The sequence below is a fragment of the Cucumis melo genome, chromosome 6 (genome assembly GCF_025177605.1).
Source record: "Cucumis melo cultivar AY chromosome 6, USDA_Cmelo_AY_1.0, whole genome shotgun sequence".
In the NCBI taxonomy this organism is placed as follows: Eukaryota; Viridiplantae; Streptophyta; class Magnoliopsida; order Cucurbitales; family Cucurbitaceae; genus Cucumis; species Cucumis melo.
Genome location: NC_066862.1, coordinates 31,997,593 through 32,010,167, shown reverse-complemented (window position 1 = coordinate 32,010,167; position 12,575 = coordinate 31,997,593). Strand labels below are relative to the sequence as shown.

General features: G+C 33.9%; 2 long non-coding RNA genes across 3 annotated transcripts; one reads left to right on the top strand and one right to left on the bottom strand.

Annotated features, from left to right (window-relative positions):
- Window positions 1-2,263: 2,263 nt before the first annotated feature.
- On the bottom strand, window positions 2,264-2,751 carry LOC103504466 (uncharacterized). The gene is made up of 3 exons (XR_007821708.1): window positions 2,680-2,751; window positions 2,427-2,577; window positions 2,264-2,326 (listed from the first exon to the last, which is right to left on the bottom strand). It is a non-coding gene; the product is annotated as an uncharacterized LOC103504466 (long non-coding RNA).
- Window positions 2,752-4,937: 2,186 nt separating this feature from the next.
- On the top strand, window positions 4,938-11,165 carry LOC103491061 (uncharacterized). Of its 2 annotated transcripts, XR_001762820.2 has the most exons (4): window positions 4,938-5,395; window positions 9,684-10,021; window positions 10,095-10,621; window positions 10,701-11,165. It is a non-coding gene; the product is annotated as an uncharacterized LOC103491061 (long non-coding RNA). The 2 variants fall into 2 exon arrangements; XR_007821707.1 differs by having other exon boundaries at window positions 9,684-10,621.
- The last annotated feature ends 1,410 nt before the right edge of the window (window positions 11,166-12,575 follow it).

Here is a 12,575-nt window from a genome sequence, read left to right as displayed (position 1 = left end):
GCACATATCAGTCTAGTGCTCCCGAAGGACGCACATATCAGTCTAGTGCTCCCGAAGGACGCACATATCAGTCTAGTGCTCCCGAAGGACGCACATATCAGTCTAGTGCTCCCGAAGGACGCACATATCAGTCTAGTGCTCCCGAAGGACGCACATATCAGTCTAGTGCTCCCGAAGGACGCACATATCAGTCTAGTGCTCCCGAAGGATGCACATATCAGTCTTGTGCTCCCGAAGGATGCACATATCAGTCTAGTGCTCCCGAAGGATGCACATATCCGTAAGGCACACTACCCCATAGATGAAGCTAACCGTTACCCCTCAGTCCAAACTAAACTGTCTACATCAATCACATCCCAACGGCATTCATATCACAGTCCCGCCATAGGCTTTATCAGTCAGATAGTATAAGTTTAAACATCTACACCCTCCGTTGCTATATGCATTACCGATTCGCACACCAATAAGGAAAACCCTAGGTCCAATCGACTAACCAACCAAAACCGGACTCACGGTCCATCCCCGTCCAAATTCTATAAACCACATCCAGACCAGTGTCTTACTACATACTGAACCGTAACTTTAGGGTCCATCAACATAGATTCTCAATCCACAAATAGCAGTCACAGTATATTTTCATCAGACAAAATATAGTATCAGTACTTAACAGTCAACTTGCATACAGATATTCAGTATAGTCACTAACGTGTAATCCCCTGTGGATTACTACGGTTTTAGCCTGGACTCGGGGTCCAGTAGTAGGAAAACCCTTACCTGAAACTCGGTTATGCCCCTCGATCGAAATCCACGCTCGACAGATCTACCTAACGAAACACGAAAGTTTTAGTTGATGACTTTAGTAGCAGTTGTTTTAAAAAGGTTATCCGTTGACTTACTCAAGGAAAGGAAGCTATCTCCAACCAGGTCTGCCGCGGAACCCGAGAACTTAAGCGTCAACTCTGTACTACCTTCAAGGGAGAAAAGTAGGGCCACATCTTAATCCAACATTCAAACTCGAATCGGACGAGGTAACATTAGGGAATTCATCAAAACAACCCTTACCGAAGACTCACCGTGAACCGAAGTGGAGGAAGGAAGGCTTAGGTGGCTCGGCTCGGCTCGGCTTGGACTCGGCTCGGCTCGGCTCGGCTCGGCTCGGCTCGGCTCGGCTTGGCTCGGCTCGGCTTGACTCGGCTTGGTTCTCGGCTCGGCTCGGTTCGGCTCGGCTTGGCTCGGCTCGGCTCGGCTCGGCTCGGCTCGGTTTGGCTCGGCTCGGCTCGGCTTGCTCGGCTCGCAGCTCGGCTCGCGGCTCGGCTCACTCGGCTCGCGGCTCGGCTCGCGGCTCGCTCGGCTCGGCTCACGCGGCTCACTCGGCTCGGACTGGAAGCAGTTTCGGGTCGGGTCAGCTTGGAACCGGGTCGGGTTGGACGAAAACGGCAGCCACGGTTTGAGGGTTCTCTCTTCCGACGAACGACGGCGGTACGATGGGGGCTGCAGCAACCGGCGAACCTCACGGTGGCGGCGTCAGCTGGGATCCGACGGACGACGACGAAGAGACGATTTGAAGCCGAGAGGAGATTCGAAATGGATGGTCGCGGCGGCTGTTCGTTTTCGGAGATGGAGACGACGACGCTGGAGGCGGCACAGGAGACGGAGACGGAGAGGAAGAGAGATGGTGGCGGAGACGAAGGCGGAAGAGAAAAACGGAGAGGCGCGGCGGCGGCTGTGAGGTGTTGAAGACGGTGAAGGAAAAACGGAAGAAAAGAAGAAGAAGAAGGAGAAAATCGGGGGGGGGGGGGGTCGGCGGCGGCTCTTTAGGGTTTTTTTTTTTTTAAAAAAAAGTTTTATTATATATATATATATATATTTAATAATTATATTATAAAATAATAATAATAATCATATAAAGTATTAATAATAATATATAATAATATTAATATTAAATAAATAATAAATTAATATTATGTAATAATAATGTTATTGTTTTAAAATAATAATATTACTATAATATTAAATAATAATAATTATAATTATAATTATAATATTATAATAAATAAAATAAATATTAATAATAATAATATAATTAATATTATATTATTATTATATCAACTTACACCAACATTTTAGATTTCCGAATAATTTACATCAAACGAGAAAATTTTACCTCGAATTTTCGAGGCGTTACAGTATTTACCTTGGGGATGTCTCCAATACGGATAGTGTTTGCTGCACAGTTTTGAGGTTGGTATTCATAATAAGGAGATTGTGAGAAAGGATTACAAACCAAAGCAATGTCTGGATATGATATAGCAATTTGTGTGTTAACCTGCAAAAATATTAAAAAGTAAAAAGTTTATTATAGTTTGTGTAATTAAATTAAGTTAATAATAAAAAATGTATTGTGTATGTATATATATAATAATTACCTGATTAACAAGATCATAAATCTCTGAACTTACATCAGTGAGAACTGATTTTGCAGTTAGAAGTTGCTCACATGGGAGAATAGAACTTAGACTGTTGTTGTTGGGATTTTCTTGGAACATCTCAAGAGCTTTGCAAGTGTCACTCGAGAAACTAAAATCAAACCAAAATCAAACCAAAATCAATCATTTATTTTTAGTCTTTAAAAACTCACAAGGAAAGGTTAGAGTTCAAAGAGAGGTCGGAGAGAGTTACTTGTTCAAGAAAAGGTACAAGCCAAAGAAGATCGAACACAGAACTGTGAGAATCCAACAAAGAAGAATGAAACTGCAAGGAAACAAAAAGTTCAATTTTTAAGTATGTTTTGTTCTTTTTTGTGTGTTTTTATGAGAAAATTATATGAACATTAATGAGTGAGTAATACTTACAGGTGAAATAATCTTTGTAATCTGAGAATCCCAAATACTGCAAAACAAAACAAAACAAATATAAACAAAAATGAATTCTCATGCACAAAGCTATTTAGCGTAAGAAACCTTATACAATTCAATCAAAATTCAATAAAAAATGAGAAGTTTCAAACAAATAAAAAAAAATTAGAAATTAGAAGTTTCACACAAATCGGAGACCTGAAGACCTACGTGTCGAACACCCCACTGCAAACCTAAGAAGAACCCACGGCTAAAACAGAACATATACGACTAAAACTCACCAGAAAATCACTCTAATCTACCGCTAAACCATTCAAACCTCGAAGCCAAACAAACACTGGAAGGGTCTGCTTAGAATACCATCAAACCCACGCCAACGTCGGACGTTGGTGCTCTCTCTTCACGTTGGAACGCCGATAAAACACCGAAAAGGTGTTAAACACACCGAAAAAGCTCGCTCGATCCCGCCGCTTAGCTGATGTCAATACTTTGACGTCTTTATCTCCGTCACCTTCCTTAGGTAACGTTAATACTCCCTCCACCGATGGCGAGTGCTGAGAGAGGAGAAACTTACGAGATTGAATGTGATTTTTTTTCTTGATGCAAAGTGAAAGAATGAAGATTTTTTAAATGATACAAGAAATACGACGAAAAACGAGCACGAGCTGGGTATGAGAGATGGCTGTGATGGTGGGGACGGCGACTGATCAGAGAAGAGAGGGGAGAAAGTGATGAGATTGAGAAAGGAAGAAAGGGAAGAAATGTTGAGAGAAAACCTTTCTTTCGTGGGGTTTGGTAGAGAAGAAAGGAGAAAAGAGTAAAGTAAGAGAGAGAAAAATTCAACTTTTTACAAAATTAAAAAAAATAAAAAATAAAATAAAAAGACCTTTAATGTCGGTTCTAAAAAACATGACATTAAAGATAGAGCTTTAATGTCGGTTTAAAACCGACATTAAACATCCGCCTTTTGAAAATCGACATTAAAGCTTATTTTTCATTTTTTTCCACCCGACATTAAAGACCAGATTTCTTCTAGTGTGTATGCCCTAGTTGATTGTACTCATATCTTTATTTTACTCATATGAGTAATTCTCTCACGATTAAATTCAACAGTATTTTCTTACACTAGGAGTTTTAGTCCAAGTGGGAGTTTGTTGGAATTTATGTCCTAAAACTTGTAGTTTGTAGTTAAAATATCTACTATTGTCATTCTGTACTCGATTGTTAATTTAATCATAGTGAAGTATTGTTACCTTTCATAATCAACAATCTTGTTTTAAACTTCAGTGCCTTTAGTTTTATTCTTACTATTTCGGATTTCCTTAGCCTCAATCTAATATTTTGCAAATATGGTTAAAAGAAGATGCATTTGTCCTGTTCTACAATTTTAATTCTCGCTTAGTTTTCAATGTAGCTCATTTCAATGTATCTAATGCCCTACATTAAGCAATTTCTTAATGTATGTTATAGCTCTTTTGATGCCATTTTTACTTTTCGTGTTTTTTTCTTCTTCAATCAGTTTCAATTCAATAGAACGTTGTACGATGACTAACTTAAGATCCCCGAGAATTTTTTCAGAGAATGTGGATGGAGAAGTTGTAACTCTTTACTTACATGTCAAGATCCATGTGTAGTGTGTTTGGAGAGAGAATGCACAATTGCCGCACAAGGCATCTTTGATTAAGAAAAATGAAAAGAATTCGTTACAATAATTATCGTCTTATATCTATTATTTTATAGTTAGCTATGAGGAATTTGAAGTTATTTTCATATCAAATTTGTCTACTTATATTTTGATATGTAGTAGAAAATGATTTATAAATAGTGTTTCTCAGTTTTCAACTTCCAAACCTATTAGAAAACTGGCAATACTTAACGCCCGTAGAATTGATATACTTGACAGTTCTAACAAAAACTGTCAAGTAACATAAAAAAACTTAAAAAATAATAAAGGAGTGAAAAAATGCTAAATTTTTTATTTTTTTCTAAATACTTGACAGGTTAAAACCCAAAATTAATTTTGATTACTTTAAATGTCAAGTAATATATATTTTCACCATCTTCTAAAAAAATGAATCTTTCCCTCCCTTAATTTTCCCAAATCCTTTTTCTCCCGATTTCTAGAAAAAACCCTAACTTTATCCTCCAATATTCTCCCATCTTATGCTTTGCTCCATTCGTGCGTCGCTCCGTCTCACGTCTGCTCCATCGCAAATCATCGGTTCGTGCCCCGCTCCGTCTCAAGCCCTACTCTATCGTTCGATTTGTCCGTTCGTGTGTCGTTGTTCTGTTCGTTTGTTTGTGCATCATCATTCCGTTCGTGGGCTGCTTCATTTCCTCCAGAAGCACCGTGCACGGCCGAGGACAGTTAGCATCCATTCACATCCATTCATTTCATCCACAGGCACAATTGATGTGAAGCCTCTTTTTTGTCGCTTTTGGAATCGATCTGATTCTTCTTTGAAGTGGCTGACCAGACCCACACGAAGCCTTCACGCACAGACACTATCAAAGACATTCAAGCACAGGCCAGTGCTGAGGTATGGTTGATTTTCTTATTCAAGTTATAGTTTCCTGATTTAAATTGATTTGGTTTTATCAATAAATGAATACATAGTTGTTTTCCTTAATTTCTTGATCAAAAAATCTTGTAGAAGCTACATGGGTACACTAGATATTGTTTAAATCTGGTTTAGAAATCTTTTTTAAATTATGATTCTTTTATTGTGATATTCAACCTGTTATAGTGTTCTACTTGATGTCATTTTTTTAAATTCTCGTTGTTTGGATTGGCCAATTATTCTAAAATCATTGCTAGACTATTTTAGGTCGTATTGTTCATACAAAAATTTTAAGAAATTCATACTTGTTTGATAATTTTGAAATATCTTAAGAACTTTAATTTTTACAAATACTTGTTACAATTTAGTGCTTAAACTTTCTCAAGGGAACCAAAGGTGAATAGTATTTTTTATATATACATAATTTTATTTTTATTTATCCTTGTATTCTTTCATATTATAATTGAAATTGATAACCATTACTCAACAAATTCTCTTAGGATTTACATTTATGGATAGATCATGGATACACAAGTAAAATTTTAAGAACTTTAATTTTTACAAATACAATCTTTTTGTAACAATTTAGTGCTTAAACTTTCTCAAGGAAACCAAAGTTGAATAGTATTTTTTTATATATACATAATTTTATTTTTATGTATCATTGTATTCTTTCATATTATAATTGAAATTGATAACCATTACTCAATAAGTTATCTTAGGATTTACACTTATGGATAGATCAGGGATGCACAAGAGTAGGTTATCCAAAGATTATGAATTGGGTGTAGAAAACTTCATCGATTTTGGATTTTCTCATACAAATAATGCCTCTACTCGTTGTCCTTGTTTGAAATGTGGGAATTGTGAAAAACAAAGTCGCACTACTATTAGAGAGCACTTATATGTCAATAGATTTGATGAAAATTATAAAATTTGGTTTTGGCATGGTGAACAACTACCTAAGTCATTCTCATGCAAGGAATCTTCTACGTTTGACACCCATATGTATGCAGAGAATGATGTTGGAAATATAAATGAAATTATTGAAGTTGCTCATGAGGAATATTCAAAAGATCCAAATGAATTTGAGAAAATACTTAATGATGTCGAAAATCCATTATATGAAGGATGCAAAAAATTCACCAAATTGTCCACATTAGCCAAGTTGTATAATTCAAAAGTTAGGTATAGGTGAAGCGATATTAACTGTTCAAAACTACCGAAAACTTCAAAGGAAATTTTGCCTACTACCAATGAGATCCCAATATCCATGTATGAAGCGAAGAAAACTTTAGGTGCACTAGGAATGAATTAATGAAAGATTCATGCATGCCTTAATGATTGTTGTTTATATGGAAAAGGATACGTACGCTAATGCCACTAAATGTCCTGAATGTGGTGAATTAAGGTGGAAGTATGCTAATAAGGCAAATGGAGGGAAAAAAACAGGTTCCTTGAAAAGTTGTATGGTACTTTCCACCAATTTCACGTTTCAAAAGATTGTTTTGAACTATTGACAGTGCTAAAAATTTGATTTGGCATGCTAATGAGCGAGTAGTTGATGGAAAATTACGACATCATGCAGACTTTCCAGTCTGAAAATTAGTAGATTTGAAGTAGCCAAATTTTGGTTCTAAACTTAAGAATATTTGTTTAGCATTGTCAGCGGATGGAATCAACCCACACGGTGAAATGAGTTCTAAACATAGTTGTTAGCCTGTAGTGATAGTTATTTACAATCTTCCATCATGGTTGTGCATGAAAAGAAAGCTCGTGATGTTATCAATGTTGATATCGAGTCCAAAGCAACTAGGGGATGATATTGGCACGTACTTAGCATCACTCATCGAGGATTTAAAACTCTTATGGAAAAGTGATGTTGAATATTATGATGTTAATCAAGAAAAAATATTCAACTTAAGAGTTGTTTTGTTATGGATAATGAATAATTTTCCTGCATATGAAAATCGTAGTGGATTTAGTGTGAAAGGTTATAATGAATGCCCAATTTGTGGAGATAATACATCCTCTATAAGACTAAAATATGGTAAGAAAATGGCATACCTTGGGCATCGAAGATTTCTAGCATGCAACTATTCATACCAGCATCAAAAGAAGTCATTTAATGGTGAAAATGAGCTTAAAAAGCAATTTCAGAACCTTTGTCTGGAGAGGCTATATATTCAAGAATAAAAGACTTTGAATTTCCAAGAGGAAAGAAGAAGACAAAAAAAAAAAAAAAAAACAGCCTATGAAAGAAAGTGCAAAGAGTTGTTGGAATAGAGTGTCTTTATTTTTTGAGCTACCTTATTGGAAAGATCTTCATGTTAAATATTGTCTAGATGTAATGCACATTGAAAAAAATATTTGTATGAATATATTAGGTACGCTTCTTGATATTCCTGAAAAAAGTAAAGACGACTTCAATGATAGACGTGATTTAGTCCATTTGAAAATTCGACTTGAGCTTGCACCTATCAACGGTGGAAAAAAAAAATCTTCATTCCACCTGCTTGTTATACTCTTACAAAAGAAGAAAAACGTTGTGTTTTGAAGACATTGTAAGAAGTAAAGATTCCGGAAGGTTATTCTTCCAACGTTAAAAACCTTGTGTCGATGACTAATTTGAAACTTAATGGTTTAAAATCTCATGACTGTCACGTGCTCTTAGCACAATTGTTTCCTATTGCGATAAGATCAGTGCTACTAAAACATGTTCGATCACTTGGTTGTGTAAATTTTTCAATATAATATGTAATAAAGTCGTTGATGTGCAACAACTAGAAAACTTAATTGGAAGAAGATATTGTGGTAACTATATATTTGCTAGAAAAATACTTTCCTCCTTCATTTTTCACTATTATGATGCATCTCACTGTACACATTGTAAGAAAAGTCAAACTTTATGGGCCTGTATATCTAAGATGGATGTATCCCTTCGAAAGATACATGAAAGTTCTAAAAAACTATGTAAGAAATAGACATCGTCCAGAGGGTTGTATTGCAGAAAGTTATATAGTAGAATAAGCTATTGAGTTTTGTTCAAACTTCTTGTTTGGGGTTGATCCTGTTGGGTTAGACATTAACAGATTAGATGCATCTTTAGACAATTCAAGCTCTGGTAGACCATAGTCGGTTGGAGTTCCCTTCAGATCTGAACAAGATTTTCTATACCAAGCTCATTGGTATGTTTTAGCTAATACAATAGAAGTGCAACCATATAAATAGTAAGTTAAAGTTTCGATGATCTTGTCTACTATTTTTTATTTAATTTATGACATAAACTTAATTATATATTACAATGTTTCAATGTTCAAGTAAACATGTGGAGATATTACAACTGAAATACCCAAATAAGGTTCTTCATTAAAGATGGATTCAAGAAGAACACAATCAAACTTTCATATCTTGGTTAAGAGAAGATGTGGAATTTTAAACTTACTTACTGATATTTTTTTATGATGAACTTTGTAATTACATTAAGGTACTTATCATGGTAGATTGCATCTGAGATTGGGATGGAAAATGTTAAAAGTTCAGATAACTTGAGATGGATTGTTCATGGTCTTCATCCTTTTTCATCAAGTATAACAGTTATGTCATTAATGGATGTTGCTATCACATGGAGTCTTATGATAAGAATCAAAGTGTTCAAAATAGTAGAGTTAGTTTAATGGCGAAAACAATGCAAGTGTCCAGTTTGAAAGATAAAAACCCCATCATTGGAGATATGTCCTTTTACGGAGTGATTCAAGACATATAGGAACTTAATTATAATACATTCAATGTTGTAGTTTTTAGATGCAATTGGGTTGAGAAAAATAGTGGTATGAAGATCGATGACCTTAGTTTTGTCTTAGTTGATTTAAAAAGAATATGTCACAAGTCTAATTCATTTATAATGGCAACCCAAGCAAGACAAGTTAATTTTTATGTTGAAGATCCAAGTGATGCTAGATGGTCATCAATTGTGCTTACTCCACCATAGAAAGATTGTGAAGATCAATCAAATGACGATGAACTTAGAGATACGATGTTACATTTACCTAGAGATATGCCAAGTATCAATGAAAGTAATGATTTGGATGAGAGTATCTCAATATTTATATGATCAGACTTTGAAGGCACATGGATTTCTAAATCACACATTGTAGGGGGGTTTCTATTTATTATGTACATATATGCTATGTTTGATTTTGCATATGCCTAGTATGCCTAATATAATCTACATTCTAAAATTAATTTTTAATATTGCTTTGATAAGATATTCTCCTTACACATGGAGCCAACGATAGTAAGAGACGATCAAGATAAGGAGGTTGGTGGACGATTAGTTATTAGAGGAGCTGATAAACAAAATGTAGAAAATCCTAAACAACAAAGAAGGCGGGGGCCTACGATTATGTTTGATATGACACGTGTTCAAAGTGAAGGTGAGAGAAAATTGGTGGAATACAATGAAGATGGCGTACCCATTGGAGAAAATGGGGTAAAACTAAACTTTTTTATTGGATTGTGTGTACACTACCACATCCCCATTATCTATGCATCATGGACAGATGTTCTACAGAATTGAAGGAAAAGATATATACCATAGTTGAGGTAAATTTGCTTATCGTTTTTGTACAAGTTTATTTCAATTGACAATATGATACTAATTGATCTCCAATCTCAGGTTGCATTTATAATCGATAATAGGTCTAGAAAGACCATTCTTAAGACTGTATGGACAACATTCCATGAATTTAAGCATTGGTTAACGAAGAGGTATATCTTGCCTTTTCAGAAATAAACCTGAATTCTTGAGACGACCACTAGACATATATTCTTACATTAACAAAAAACAATAGGAAGAATTTGTTAGATCTAGACTTTGTCCATATTTTGAGGTATCAATGAATTTATTTATATTTTAGATATTAAATATTTGTTAAGAAACTTACTTTAGAAAACCCCAATAGAATGTTATATTTGTGTAGGAGATTATGCTAATCTTTGAGAGGAATTGGTAAGAAATAGTTTATGTTTGAATTTTTCTTAAATGCTTCTTATTCAATGTAATGAATGTATATGTTGAAATTTAGAAAAATATACCTTCAGAAGAAGGTGATCTTGACCGAGCTGGCATGTGGAACAAGACTTGTGTAGATAAGAAGGGACAACTACGACAATGAAGATCTCCAAGAAGTTGTGAATCGTATAGTAAGACAAACATTACAATGTTACATTCTTTAAAATTTTAAAGTTTTATGAAATAAGTTATATTTTTGTGCAATTTTAGGATGAGATCTCAAAGCTTGTGGTGACAAAAAGTCGTCTCCAAACGATGTTTTGACATAAGCTTTAGGTACACAAGAGAGTAGTAGACGTGTAAGTTGGCAGGTTTGTTAGCCAAACTGCTTACTTCCACACAGCAAAATGCTCAAAGAAATGGAGTGGAGAAATTGAGAAGCTTAGTCAAGAGAATGAAAAGTTTTGTTTGAGAGTTCAAGAATTAAAGAATATTGACATATCAATATAATCTACACTGACGTCTGCACATGGATTTTGCTCTATACTAAGATTGGAATACGATATTCAATGTAAAAGAATCTGAAAAATGAGAAAATGAATGTCACAACGAAGGTGATTAAAGAGGTGAATGTGGATGTGATTATTTTGAATGATCAACATGAGGATGTGTAACGCCCCCAAAATTAAGATAATTTTGAAGTTAATTATCTTAGTTTTGTTTAATTAGATTTAATTTATTGGATGTTATTTTGAATCCATTTAATGAGAATTATTTGATTTTGTGAGAATTGAAATTAATTAAATATTTGTTGGATGAATATTTAATTAATTAGTTGTTTTGGTATGGTGTTTGTTGAGATTTTGATTAAATGGTAGGTTAAGAGGATTAAGTAAAGTTGTGGACTTTTTAGCGTTGTTGAAGTTGAATTAAATTAAATAATTATGGATGTTATTTAATTAAATTGTAGAGTGGAAAGTTTGTTCGAGATTTGATAATTATATGTATATGTGAAAAAATATATATAATTATTATGTGAAAGGAAAAGATAATTATATTTGTTGAAATATAATTATTTAAGGAAAAGTTAATTGTATTTTGGAGAAAGATAAATAATAATTAATTATTGTGGAAGATAATTAATTGTTTTAGAGAAAGATAAATAATAATTAATTATTGTGAAAGATAATTAATTATTTTATAGAAACATAAGTACCGACTCTAGAAAAAAGTTGTTATGATTGGGTAAATAAGGAAAGAGAAGAAATTAGATTTATTTAAAAGAAAATTGATAATTATATATTGAAATATAATTATTGGGAAAAAAGAATGTAACATCCCAAATCTTTAAGTAGTTTTTATTATAATTATGTTAAATTATTTGGGTGTTCCATATAATTCAGGGTAAGTAATATTATACTAATCAATTCATTAAAATGTATATTGCTTCTTCTTCTATTGATATTGAAACACGTAACTCATACTTTTATGTGCTCTCCGTTTAGCTTTTGATCATATTATGTTTACTCAAGAAACAAAATAAGCTATAGGTGATTTGCTAAGGAATGACTTATGTTAAGGAATTCTTGGGGGAAGGGGTTCAACTTTTAATTGTTGTCGTCTTTTATTGATTTAGCATAGAGAAATTGATTTGTAGGCATCTTGGTTATTTGGGTTATTTAGGTAGAGAAACAAGTTTTATGAAGATAAGTTATATGAAAACAATCTACTTATATTCTTTCTATGTAGTGGTCATTGGACAGTTCTGGCTATTAACGCATATAATGAGACAGTCTATTATCTTGACTCACTTCAAACAACATCAAAAGTAGATATTAGATATGTAACTAACAGGTAAGTAAGCTTCTTTCATATATGATGTTTTTCGTCTTAAAGTTCACTTCATTAATTATAACGTCTAGTTGTTTCTTGGCAATAACGCTATTACTATCTTCTGATCTTAGAAAAATATTCAAAAAAGTCATAAACAACCAATATGGAATACAGTGAAGGTAAGTGTAAACACATTTATTCATTAAATAAAAGTATACGGTATATGCATTATATTGGGCTATTTGCACCATTAAGTATATTTTGGTAATTTATGTATTTGTAGTGTCCTTTACAAGTTGCAATAGTTAAATA